This window comes from Haliaeetus leucocephalus, unplaced genomic scaffold (genome assembly GCF_000737465.1).
Source record: "Haliaeetus leucocephalus isolate CR32 unplaced genomic scaffold, Haliaeetus_leucocephalus-4.0 Scaffold339, whole genome shotgun sequence".
NCBI lineage: Eukaryota > Metazoa > Chordata > Aves > Accipitriformes > Accipitridae > Haliaeetus > Haliaeetus leucocephalus.
Genome location: NW_010972775.1, coordinates 19,799,441 through 19,813,038, shown reverse-complemented (window position 1 = coordinate 19,813,038; position 13,598 = coordinate 19,799,441). Strand labels below are relative to the sequence as shown.

The 13,598-nt window shown below is 38.1% G+C and overlaps 1 protein-coding gene across 3 annotated transcripts in view; it reads right to left on the bottom strand.

The window, feature by feature from the left end:
• The window catches only part of MEF2A (myocyte enhancer factor 2A), a 93,509-nt gene extending 79,988 nt beyond the window's left edge, over positions 1–13,521 (bottom strand). For 2 of the 3 annotated variants that reach the window (XM_010572034.1, XM_010572033.1), the window contains exon 1: positions 13,398–13,518. The gene's annotated coding sequence lies outside the window, so the exon portion shown is untranslated. Of the gene's footprint in view, positions 1–13,397 lie in introns of all 3 variants that reach the window. The other variant, XM_010572035.1, reaches the window with a different exon arrangement.
• Positions 13,522–13,598: the final 77 nt, after the last annotated feature.

Genomic DNA, 13,598 nt, shown 5'->3' with positions numbered 1-13,598 from the left:
TTTGGCCTCTAATCTGGAAGACAGATCTAATTAGCAATATTTTTCCCATTATATGTTGTTCAGTATAGTACCTTAGCAAGTCTTTCAAACGACAGCGTTATTAAGATAAGCCAAAGAAGTTGCTTGGAAACTTAGGAAAAACAGGTAAAGCCTATAAGCTTGTAACATACCTAAACATACTGCACAGATACATTGGATGCACAGATCTAAGGTCTGGGTGAAGAACCTTCTGGATTTAGGAGATTTCATACATAAATTGTCTGAGACCAGCAAAGCAGCACTATAACCCAGAAACACCTTTTAAAGAAAAATTATGAAAACAATATGGATGTTATCTTCCCTCATTATCTAAATGACTCTGAGCATCTCCAGATCCAGTGTATCTTCCCAGGGGCTGAGTATGAATCCTGGGCAGTAAGAGGGCTGAAACGTCCTGTAACAGACACAGCAGACAAAGCAGAAGAGAAAGGCTGGCCACGTGCTCACTGGGCTGGGTGGGCAAATGGCGTGTGCCTTTCTCTGCCACTAAACTACAGACAGAGCTCCCTTCGCCTTCACCAAAGTCCTCGAATTCCAGAACAGCATCTCACCCCACTGGTGAGATGCTTAGTTTCCCATTCCGGAAGCTAAGAGTGGCAATGAAAGTGCAGATCTAAAGCTACATTCGTTAGATTGAACAGTGAGACTTCAATATTTATTGTAGCTCTCAAACTGAAATGTACAGTTCCACAATGAATGATTGCAGACATGTTCTCTAAACAATGATAATCCAATTAGGTATCACTCATTTAGACAGATACATTATTTTAATTATGCTCAAATTGTCTCCTATTGCTAAAATAAAAGTTAAATAATTTAATTTAGTATGGGAATACAGCAGAGGAGAAAGAGACAAAGACTTGGATTAAAAAGCTTATGTGAATGCCAAAGAGAAAAAGACAGTTCCCTACACGCTCAGGAACCATTAGAACCCTTTGGCATTTTTTGCCAAACATGGTTTTACTTTTTTTTTTTATAGCATTTTAGAAAGTTTTGCTAAGCCAACTTGTGTATTGACTATAATACAGGCAACATGCTGTATTATAAAGAAGACAATAGCATGATCTGACTAATGTGTATTAAAGAAAACACATTCACTACCATGGGAACCCCATTAGAATTCACCACTATTTCAAGTAGTCTACAGGAAGCTTTTCTGTGCTAGACTTCCTCTCCTAATAATCTCTCTACTAATACTTCCAAGACATAAACATTAATACTATAACGGGGATCAAGCACACAGGCAATGCCACCAGCTTACAGCATTTTCATCTAAATAGGTCTAACACACACAAGGAAACATGGTAGAAACAACACCAGAATAAGATCTCTACCACTTATGCCATCACTACCGCCAAGGATTTAGCTGGAACATTGAAACCAATTCACTACAAACTCACTGTAAGCACAGTTAATGAATGTGGGAGAAACAAGGAAAAAAGAAAAAAAAAAACCACACAGAAACCCAAGCGTTACAAGAAATGTACCAAATTCAGCTGAAAGCTGACTTCATCTAATCCGGTCTAGAAGCTTCACCAGAATAATTTTGTTGTAACAAACCAAACCATATTAAAATGATGCCTATACCAAGCTTCTCAGATGCATAGGTCTAACAGGAAGAGAAGCAAGTTCAACCTCCCAATCTTCAGTTATATTGCAACTCTATCTATATAGGTAAGAGCACTGGCAACACCAGCAAAATAAAACTAGAGTTAGTTTAAACATTAAACTACGCATAAGACTTGCCAAGTTACTGCCACTTATAGGAAAAGCTCAAGAAATCTTGCAGCATACACAAGACATTAACATACAGTTAAACTACTTCTCTCACTTCCTGCATGGAGTTGAGAACCACCTGGAGAATGCACCTGGAAGCAAAACTCAAACATTATTAGGAGACTTTGTTTTTAACTACATCTGTACAGAGTCCAAGTTAGTTTTTCAATGATGGTCTGCAAACTCAAGCACTATGTAATAAAAGCATTTCTTAAAGTTTGTTTTTTGCAGGGTTTGAGAGATCAAAACACAGGACCTAAAAATGTCAATGTAGAAGTTTTATTAAGACTCCAGAATGAACAGAATTTCAATCCAAACCCAGAAAAAACTTTCCCTGAAAAGCATTTTACATGTTGAAATAATAGAGCTAGATTTTCTGCTTAAAGTCAAGAGCAGCCAGTGTTTGTATACCTGTGTCTAAGGAGATGAAAATGGAAAAGGAAGACAAGACAATTATAGAAAGTAGTCAAACCCAGATACAGAGCCTCAAGTAAGCAGATACATTAATGGTAGGACACTTCAAAGTTTAAGGGTCTGAGACCAGAAATACTCCTAAGTTTGAAAGGAGGATTTTGAGGTAAGATGAGGCTCACTCTCTCTCAAGCATAGAAGTTGATAAACCAAGTCAGACACACTCAAGCTACAAATATAGAAAACAACCTAAGCAAAGAAACAGCCTTGGAACTAAATTTTCTATTTTCTTTCCACTTGTATCTTGGTTGAAACAAAACAAAAGCTGCCTTCTAGTTACTTTAATTGGCTGTTATCAAAATCCTGATGGAAAACATCTGTAAATCCTAACACAGGTGGGCTGAAGCATTCATGTTCAAGATCCAGGTATATCTTCAAAAAAATTCTCACCTACTCCTTCCCTCCTCCCCTGTGGTCCAAACACTGACACATCTCTGTGGGTGCACTACATGAAACCCAGTGACTGGGCTGGCTGTCCCTTCACTGTTCCAGTGTTGCTAACAGATCAGACTATTTTAAGATAAGCTAATTATGCCCGTGAAGTATCTTATAAGCCATTAAGATTAAACAGAAGAGACCATGAAGAATTAAAAGCAGTAAAGTACAGATAAGACAGAATCAAGAATTGTGATCTCAACCATTCAAGATAAGAAGCCTGGAGGATTCCTCGTCAGGTTGCACCTCTGGATTTTTCATCTGTACTTACTTTCTCCTGCTTCTAACAGTTGTAACCAGCACAAAAGAAACTTCGCATGAAGGGCTGTTGTTCCTTACACCTTCAGAACATTAGTCATTCAAGCCTTAGAAGAACAACACACCAAAATCTTTGTGGCTTGCTTGTAGGCATTATCTACATGCATGCAAGACAGACAGCTGCAGAAACAAACATAGATGCCTTAAAAGAAATAGATCTGAAGAAAAATCCTCAGATTATAAGTGAGTTTGTTTCACAGAAAATTTTCAGGAAGTTTATCAAATCATCTTCTCATTAACATTTCATTAAAGGAACACATGATGGAAAAGCAGATTAAAACCTCTTTTGAGAACCAGTCAGCCAGTATCTTCAGGAATATTGTGGTACTGTTCATTACTGAACAGTTCAGCCTAAAAATATCATGTTTAAAAAAATAGGATCCATGAAGTCCTCAATAAAACACAGGTATGAGCCTCACATGGGGGGCTGGGAAGAGGGATTTTAAAGAAATGTATTAGTATCTCTTAAGAACAAAAGAAGATATTCCCTCCACTCTTCTGTTCCTTTTTCAGGGCAGGGAGGGGGAATGGGGCAGGGGGGGGGCGGGACACCAGGTGCACAGGAGATTAGACACAAGGTGTTAAAACAGAAAAATCTAAATGGTTTCCAGACAAACAGGTCTTCTGACTTTCTTTGATACAAATAAGCCCCTGCTCCCCGACCTCCAGAACACATGCGTAAGAGAAGCAAACTGCTGTCTGAAACTATATACAGTTATGGTTCAAAGTCTGGCAAGGGATAAGCAGAGGACAAGCAGTTGCAATGACAACCCATTGAGCTTCTATTCTAGATCACAAGAATCAAATCCTGGGTACAAATGCTGCAGAGTCAATTCCCTGCATGAAATCCCCAAACCATTACAGAATTTTGCAAACAGCATCCTGACCAGACTCTCTGGGTAGGAAGAAATCACAAATGTTCTACACAACTATCTTCCCATACATTTACAAACAGGCATCATCGAAATGAAGATCTATTTAAGATTTAACTTTATTCTGCTAAATGAATGAATCAGAGCCCAATATGACATTTGATCAAATCAAATACATTAAAAGCAAAGCAAATTAAGAAACTAAATGCAGAGTTTTAAATCATCCTACCTTTAAGTTTATTTTCATAAAATTAAATAAAAACACTTAAGAGAATAACACTGTTTACTGATCTAAGATTAGGGCATTATCAATGATGGCGCCAAAATCTTGAAGATGGAACTGTCTATTACCCACAGCTTCTAAACCTACTTTTCCAATAAAATGAGGTTTACATGATCATAGTCTATTCTCCCTCACTCTGATTTAATGGGCCAGTTTCAGCCAAGTGCAACAGTAAAACTATCAATTATTTTTAAGACTTTAGAAAAAGTGCTGCGGAATTTTTGACCTGGCAGTTGCACACAGCCCCCAGGTAAAGCACCTGACCTGCAGTGACCAGAGGGGCATCAGGTTCTATTGGATCACTCAGGCAGTCAGCAGACACCTGTACTCAGACTAGCCACAGCCAGCAGATATTTAAGATATTTACAGAACTTAAAGAGAAATACACCATATAAAGGGGATACTCTGAAAGATCCGGGAATAACAGTGTCCTGGTTTCAGCTGGGATGTAGTTAACTGTCTTCCTAGTAGCTGGTACAGTGCTATGTTTTGAGTTCAGTATGTGAAGAATGTTGATAACACTGATGTTTTCAGTTGTTGCTCAGGAGTGTTTCGACTATAGTCAAGGATTTTTCAGCTTCTCATGCCCAGCCAGGGCACCTGACCCAAACTGGCCAACAGGGTATTCCATGTCACAGGACGTCCCATCTAGTTTAGGAACTGGGAAGTGGGGGGGGCAGGGTTTTGCCGCTCAGGGACTGGCTGGGGGTCGGTCGGCGGGTGGTGAGCAATTGCCCTGCGCATCATTTGTACATTCCAATCCTTTTATTACTACTGTTGTCATTTTATTAGTGTTATCATTATCATTATTAGTTTCTTCTTTTCTGTTCTATTAAACCGTTCTTATCTCAACCCAGGAGTTTTACTTCTTTTCCTGATTTTCTCCCCCATCCCACTGGATGGGGGGGAGTGAGTGAGCAGCTGCATGGTGCTTAGTTGCTGGCTGGGGTTAAACCACAACAAACAGAAGAGTCAAAAAATAAGGCAAATTGAAGTTCTGTAAGCTTTATTACTTGCAAAACCACTACTTTACTATTACTGTTCAGACTATTTTTAAATTTACTTCCACTCTTTCTCCAAGCCGTATTTTAATATCGTTAGTAAAATAGGCTATAATATACAGAATAAAAATTTTCATATACACATTATCTTTGTTCTTCCCTCTTCCCCATACCATGCTTCATTTGCTCCTCAGCAACGCAGCCATAAAGCTGGAATCCTTATATCTCATGCAATCACACTGGTTATGCTTGCCTAGAGCCAATATTAACAGGACAGTCTACAGATCCTTCAGTGACTTCTATCTCATCTTAAACAATAATTAGAAGGTGAAAAGGAAAAAAAAAATGGCAACAAAACCCAATAGCACCATCAAGTTGGTGATAGCCTAGGCTTGTTCTAAAGTATTTCTTCGCTCCTCTATCAAGACCTGATAGTTATGCTCATTCAGAAGCTCAACCAGGACACCAACTGCTGCACAAGCATGTTTGGATCACCAGAGGGTGCTGCAGGGGCTCATAACATGATTACACAGTAGATTTGGGGTTGGATCATAACCTTCTAACATGGGGCAAGTTCTCTCCTCAGCTTCTAAAAAAAAAAAAAAAAAAAGATTTTTACTTGGATCTCTTAGTAGTCATAACATTTCGATCTCCTCTCCAATCACCTCTTCTGAGGTGAATGACTCTGTAACATTTTCTGCTAGAATCTAGTGCAAGTTTTATATAAGCACCTCATGCTAACACACTTTTCACAGTAAATACGCATGTACTTGTGACAACAACAGAGTTCATGGACTAATTCCAGGGCATCCTCAAAAGATAACTATAAAAACAAGCATGTCACCACTAGGCTTAACTTGACGGTACAGGAGTCCATCTCCTCAGCAAAAACATATGGGGAATCTACAAACTGAGAAAAAAAGACTGCAACCCACTGAACTAGCGAAGTCTCATATATAGGGCATGCTAAAAGTATCTGCAGAAAGATTTACCGAAAAGCAGCTAGTGGGATAACTGTGGGCTATCAGGTTACTTTTCATCTTACTATGAATCTAAGTGTCCTATGTAGATAAGCCTGTTAAAAAAAAAAAAGCAATTCAACTAGGAGTCACTACACGCATCCTTCAGTATGCTGACAGAAACAGTAATTGAAATTTTCAACTCTCTCCTAACCCTATTTCATCTCCTGAACAAATCATTAAAGTACTTTCCTCCTATTTTGCATAAAGCATCTAAAAGACCCCAGCATTCAGGAACATTAATAACTTATGTTTTAAAATCCAGAACTTCCAATCATTTGAACATCATATTTAACTAGTTCCTTAAAGCTACTGAATTAACAGTGATAAATAGTAACAGTGACCAATAGTTGGTTTTTGTTTTGTTTTTTTTTTTAAATCATTTGACAATTATCTTATGATAACTCTTGTTGTTTGCCCCCTGCCCTCAAATTTCAACTCTCATTAAACCCACGACAAAGTCTGGGGGTCTTCTGGAATTTCTCCATGTCCTTCACTGAGAACAAGTGTTCTGTATTTCTGTCTGATTTTGTAATATAGTTTTGGTAAAATACAAAATTTTTTAAATTTCAGTTAATCCAATTGATAGTTTCCCATTACTTTTTTGACAGCTATTCAGGTTAGCAGTTTTCATATTTGTGACAAAGAAAACAACGCTCTACATACTCCTTGTGAATTTTCAGAGTATTTGTGTTAATAACTAGAAATTCTGCAAATATACCTATATTCCACATCTCCAATATCCAGTGAATACCTGCCTCCACCTACTGACCACACGTCTCTCCAGCTGTCCATGATTTTGCCTCCCTCCCTTGAAGCAGAAGTTCTAATTTAGTGCTTCCTAATGGAAACCATTAATACTTTTACTGCTGGCACTTTTTCGTAGTTAAGCCAACATCTCTCAAAGCAAAGATCTTCATATATGTTTCAGCGACAAAGAGTTAGGATACCAGCATTTGGAATGCTATGAACAAAGATAAGAGGAACAACAAGAGAACAAAATAAAACAAAAAAACAACAACACGCAAGCCACAAAAACCTTAACACTCCAAAAGAAACACAGGAGGATATTAAGGAAGTCTCTCAAAGGAAATCCTTATTCTGCACTCAGAAGCTTCAAATCCCAAAAGCCAACTAGCCAAGTTAATATGTGTATTATTAAACTCAGACTAACAAGCAATTTGACAGCCTATAGGCTCAAAAACTTTAGCAGAAAGCCCTTTCCCTACACATCAAAGGAAACAGTGTATCTCTTGCTGTACCTTTTACTTTCCCCTCTTTTACGGTGAAACCTATGGGCATCTGAGCATAAATTTAAGACACCCGAATTGCAATTAAAACGTCATAGCATTACACAGTAATTTTAACAGCTTCAAGGAAAAATAAAAATATTTAGTTACTGAAAAATGTAGTTTATTACTCTCACTGCATGACAACATAATACCCACACAGTTATGATGGAACATCCCATTTTCTCAAATATTCTCAGAAGACTCAGTGCTTTGAAAGCTTACACTAAAAAGCAACATTTTTTAATTGCTATATACACCAACTTATTAGCAGTCAGTCTTGTCAGCTTACAGCTTTTAAAACAGGATGCATGCAGTCATATCAGGAAGAGGGCAGTTGCTGTGAAAAAATGATACCAAAACCAAGATGTCCTTAACATTGATAACCTCACACAATGTTTCTGAGCTATACTATACAAGTTTTCCACAACAGTAAGACGGTCAATTAAATACTATTCAAAACATCTGGCAAAGATGTCTGCTTAAAAACACTGCCCCTTTTTTTGATATCTGAGGAAAAAAAACTATTACAACTTCTTTCTCAGCCTCCCGGACTCAAGTAATAGAGATTTTTGGTTATACCAGGGCAGGGGGGGGAAGTCACCTGATCCTGGCACTTTTCAATGGTTTCTTTAATGGACACTGCCAAGGCAACTCTGCTCTGCCCTTTGTGAGCCCTCATCTTTTTGTACATGTGTGTATATCTGTGAGACTCTCAAGGTTCAACTACTTATTTACTCTCTTCTCTTACAACTTTTCGTAATTCTTCCATATCCCATCTTTTTACACTTACAATACTTTCCTACACATAAGTGATACTAAAATGATCTCTGAATTCGCTCTCAACTCTGTATGCCAGTATCTTTAAGAAATAAATGTTTAACACCATAGCCACAGCACAGCTCAGTTATAGATGTGCTTACATAATTATATAGCTAAAGTTTAATAATTTATCCCCCTTGACCTTCCAAACATTGTAAGTGATCATAGAAAATTACAAGATCAGTCCTGTGTATATTCGTGCAGCACTCGATAGTGATACTGACCACAGCTTGTGAGTATTACTGCAGGTGTCAAGACGACATATCTGCTTTACATATTCTCACAGGTCTATGATTAGCTTTCAAACAATAAAAATAACATTAGTCCACTCTATGAAATCCTAAATTGCAGTGCTGGAAGCAATCTGGTTTTCAAATGAAGCTGAGTTTCAAAAACACTTGAAGGGATCTGAAGTAAATGGAAAAAAATCCTTCTTCCCCTCTATTATCATCATAAAAGTATCACGAGCACAAACCCATCCGCTCTACAACCCACTCTTTTAGGTGGTCTCTGACCACCACGATGAAGGCAAACACATTTTTCTCCTAGTTATTTAGCTCTTTATTTAAAAAAGAAAAAAAAAGGGGGGGGTAAAAAAAAAACCACAGTAAAAGATGCTTTGTCATCAATGCCTGGTACACAGATACTTACCTCAAAGCAAGCACCTTTTCACAACTATGCTTAGCTGATAATTCTAAACACTTACTTTTTATCTTGGTATACTTAAAATAGCCATGCAACAATACTTAGTGACTACTAGTGAAATTCAGCTGAGCACAAAGCAATAGAGAACGCACTTTTAAGTCTCTAGGTTGGCCCATAAGGACTTCAGCAGAATTCAAAAGCTCTTCAGGGGCAGAGACAAATATAACTGGGAGACCTACCTAATTAAGCATCACTAACATTTTGAATACAAATTAGATAATTCCCTGAAAAATAATTCAATTAATCACACTCTTATTAAAAAAGATGTATCATCTTCTCATAATATAGGCACACTTGTACTGTTACAATACATGGGGAACAAAAAGCATAGTTTTCTACCTTTCTGTAGAAAAGGTTCTATATTCCCCTGCGTCAAAGTTTTGAAAAAAGACTGGCCACAAAATCTAGCTGTCTTGACCCGACAGTCATTCCTGCCTAATTCTTCACTGCAACCTCAGATTAAGGAGAAAAGGAGAAAGGAAGATTACCATACCATTTAAAATATTTCAACCCAGTGACTATTTTGGCAGGGGGGATGGAAATCTCAGCAACAGAGTTGTCTTGCAAGATATTAATTCCTCTTCAGCATCAAATGGAAGTGAGAGTATACAGTAGAGGGGCTTTTGCTTCTAAAGAAAAAGATACAAGTTAAAGATAAAGAAATCTAGAAAAATTCTCACAAACTCATTAAACAGAGGTTGGAACAATACAGTTAATAAACAAAAGTAAGGAGTCCCTTAATAGAGAAGAAAAAAAAAATCCCTTCCTTTCAACTACATAAGCAGTAACTTGAAAGATCAAGTGTTAAAATAAGAATGCACCGTATGAAGGGGGTGGTAAGAGGTAGAAGTCTAGATCAGATGCTTACTTTAAAATAAACAAAGCAAACTACACTATTGCAGGCTACAAACTTAACCCTCCATGGCATTATTTATTAGCTGGTACTCTACCACAGAACACATGCTGGGGGAGGGGAGGGTAACTGTCATATTACACAGCTGAAGTCCGTTTTTAACTCTTAGTAATACTATTTTGTTCATTCACTAGACAGTGCATCAGTGACCTAAAATGTACTTTGATTAGCTGTCCAAAAAAGTTCCTGAAGTCTTTTACTGGAAGGTCAACAAAAATAACTTGGGGAAAAAAAAGCAAAAGAATGTCTTGCTGTAATCTTACAAACTTCATAAGACACCAAAACCACCTTGTAAACATTCAGGGAAAAAGCCAGCTATATTTAGTTATTTCAGGATCTGACTGCACCTTCGGAGACTTTAATCATTTCACACAATAGGTGAAAGAGTTAAACAAACCTACATTCAGTACCACTGCAGTAACACATTGGCAAGTCCATTCAAATAATTATTGCATTAGGCTTTCAGCACTAGCAGTAAAGTATACAAGAAAAAGAGGAGGAATAGTACATTTATTTTCCCTCATTACTTTCCAGAGCTGAAAGAATCAAATCTGAACACAAGACAACAGGCACCAAAATAACCCGTATTATCACAGATAGAGATTTTGACTTTTGTTCCTTTTGACCAATTGAAGAACACATTATTACACATGTGAAATATCTTTCAAATACAAGAAATGTGAAAACTTAAATAAAGCGACTTTGTGCATTAAGAAGTTACATAGCATATAGGTTGCCACATAATATTCCATTTAATTTAAAGTAAGCTTCGTTTCAACGAGAAGGAAAAGTATGTCCCAGTGTTCTGCACACGTTATCAGGCTGCTGTCATGACTGAATAGGCCCAAAGCCTAAGTTTTACACAGATTATTTAATACTGTGGCCTTTAAAAATAAAAATTAAGAATTTTGAGGTGAATAAAATGTGCTAATGTTAATTTTTAGAAGATGTATTTTTTAAAAAATTGAGCTGAAACACACAGACGTGTCTTGTGCAAGGCATAACAAACTATAGTTATTACTAATTCAAGATATTTCTTATTTAGGCGAAATACAGTTCCCAAACTAGCACAGATTTGCACATTACAGAGCATTATACTACACTACTTTTACTACTGTTAGAGAATTCATCAGCTGTGTTTTGTGACACATGGCATGACTGACAGCAGGCACGGTAGCATGGCATTGTTCACAGACTAGCACGGTGCTTCTAGTCTCTCTGAAGCAGCACTTAGGCCCAGAACACATGGAATGACATCAACAAGTTATCTGAGAAACTTGGCTAACATTCTAAAATAAATCCCGTAAAAGCTTTGCTGCCCACGTTAACCAGTTTAAGGTAAACCACATGCACTTCAGCTCAAATAAGGTTTCTAAATAAGATAGCTCTTCTGCCATAATAAGCCATTTTATTCTCCAGAATTATTTCAAGTTTTAATTCAGCCAAGTCCTTCTCGTCTTACTAGTCCAACATGACTCCATTCTAAAGATCAATTCACCTAGCTTCATAAAATTCAATGTTCATTTCTTTCTTCACCCCTTGCTTCGCAGAGAAAGAAACTAACGTTATGTGAAATTATAGGAATCTAAATCCGGATATCTACGCTTATGCAAAGCATTCTATGGGCCCACTCATTTAGAGAGGTGAAGTGTAACCACATTGGTTTAAACACACTTAAAAAATGGAGCAAAACAAGCAAATGTACAGGCTAAAGACTAATATATTTCTACCATAGTTTACAATCTGTAAAGCCCTTCTCACAAATAAATCATTAGAAATGCCAGAATATTAAAACTGGTTTAGATGAGATGCACCAGCAGAAAGAGAGACTGCCATCTACACTCAAATTGTTCTGAAGTAGAACCCATCCCTCTCATTGAAGGATTCTTCTTGTTTACTGATGACAATCCTCTATTACTGCTGGTGGGCTACATCAACTACAGATTTAGAAAAGAGTTACGGAGGAGAAAAATAACTAACCAGGGCACTGGGTTATTTTCCTTCCTAAACTCCAAACTGAATGCCCTCAATCAAAAAAGGCTCATCTCCAACTGCCCAACACTATTATAATCCCTTCAACATCAAGACAAATTCTTCCATTCTCTCAGTTTTGTTTTGCTAGTTAAATAAGTATAGATTTTTAAAATATCATTTCATACTTATGCCCTTTAGTGACCAAAAGTGTTAACATGACATCATTTATTACAATTTTTCTAAATTATGTAATTGAAAGACATGCCATTTTGCACATATTCTAGCACCTAAATAAAAAAAATAGTTTAAAAGAGGAACCTCACATTTCTCCCCCAAAAGCAAATCACTTGTTAGAGAGGAGGAAAAAACCAAAGATTACATTCTTACATGCAAGGGGTAGAGATAAACATTTTAAATAATTTTAAAGACAGACAGAATAGATTATAGGAACATTGCTCTGACACCTTTCGCACAGGTTGTTTAAACACTAGTTAGCAATAACAAGACAACAGAAATATCTATCAAAATATAGATACCTAGCTCCTAAAAATAAAAAAAGACTTGTATAAGGAACAATTATGTGTGGATGGTTAACATTATTAAGTCTGAAAGCTTATAGCCTTCCTCGCGCTACATAAAATTTTACCAGACTGTAGAAAAGGTTTAAAATAAATACTGTCTATATTACCAATTCCATACCACACCACTCTTCCCCACACACACTACTGTTTACAAATTGTTCCTTTTTGTTGCTCCTTTGTACTTCCCAGAACCCCTTTCTTCCACTGTTCATAACAAATTTAGTCTTTGTACGACTATGGAACACAATGGTTTTACACTTAGCACTAAAAAAAGCCCTCTTAAATTGTCTCCCCCCCCCAGCCCCGAGAACTCCAGTTTCTCAACTCTGAAATTAATCAGCTGTCAAACAAGTCACTATGGATTAGTTTTTCCAAGCAATTCCACTCTCCTGACCACCTAGCATCTCAAAAGCAGGTAAAAATTTATTGGAAAATATAGGTCCATAAACTCAAAAAAATTTACTGTCTTTCCCGTCAGAAATAGAACAGTCTCTTTTCTTATCCTCATGACTTCTGCAGAGAGCTGCTGAACACAAAATCCTACTTGCAGTACAACACAGCTCTACCATCAGTCTTTTCCTCTGGACAAAACATCCTCTAGTTTACACATTAGCGACCAGTTCCTCCTCCCATTCGCAACGCACCTTTCTTTATGCGCCGTACAACTACTTGAACAATTTCTACCTTCACCTCCTCCCTCCCCGACCCCCGAGCGTTTTCGTTAACGTATACGGCGGACAGACTCCGGGGGGGGGGGTTTTTTGGGTTGTTTTTAAACGTGATGTTGCTTACCCAACGTGGCTGCCGAGAAGCAGGACAAAAGGTACTTTTCCTCCCCGCCTTGCCAGACCCCCCCCCCCCAGCAGAGGGCTCGGCCACCCGGGCGAAGACGATCTTACCTCAGTGCTCCCCGACCGCCGCGGCCTCGTACCCCACCCTCTCTCCCTGGTGCACCAGCCCCCGGGCAGACTCCGCTGGCCTGGTCCATAAATGTCCATCCTCTCCTCTCCTCTCCTCTCTCCAGCGAGCGGTGCAGGAAGTTCTGGGGCGGCCCCGGCCGCGGGGAACTTGCCCACCCGCGGGACCCCGCGCCCGCCGCC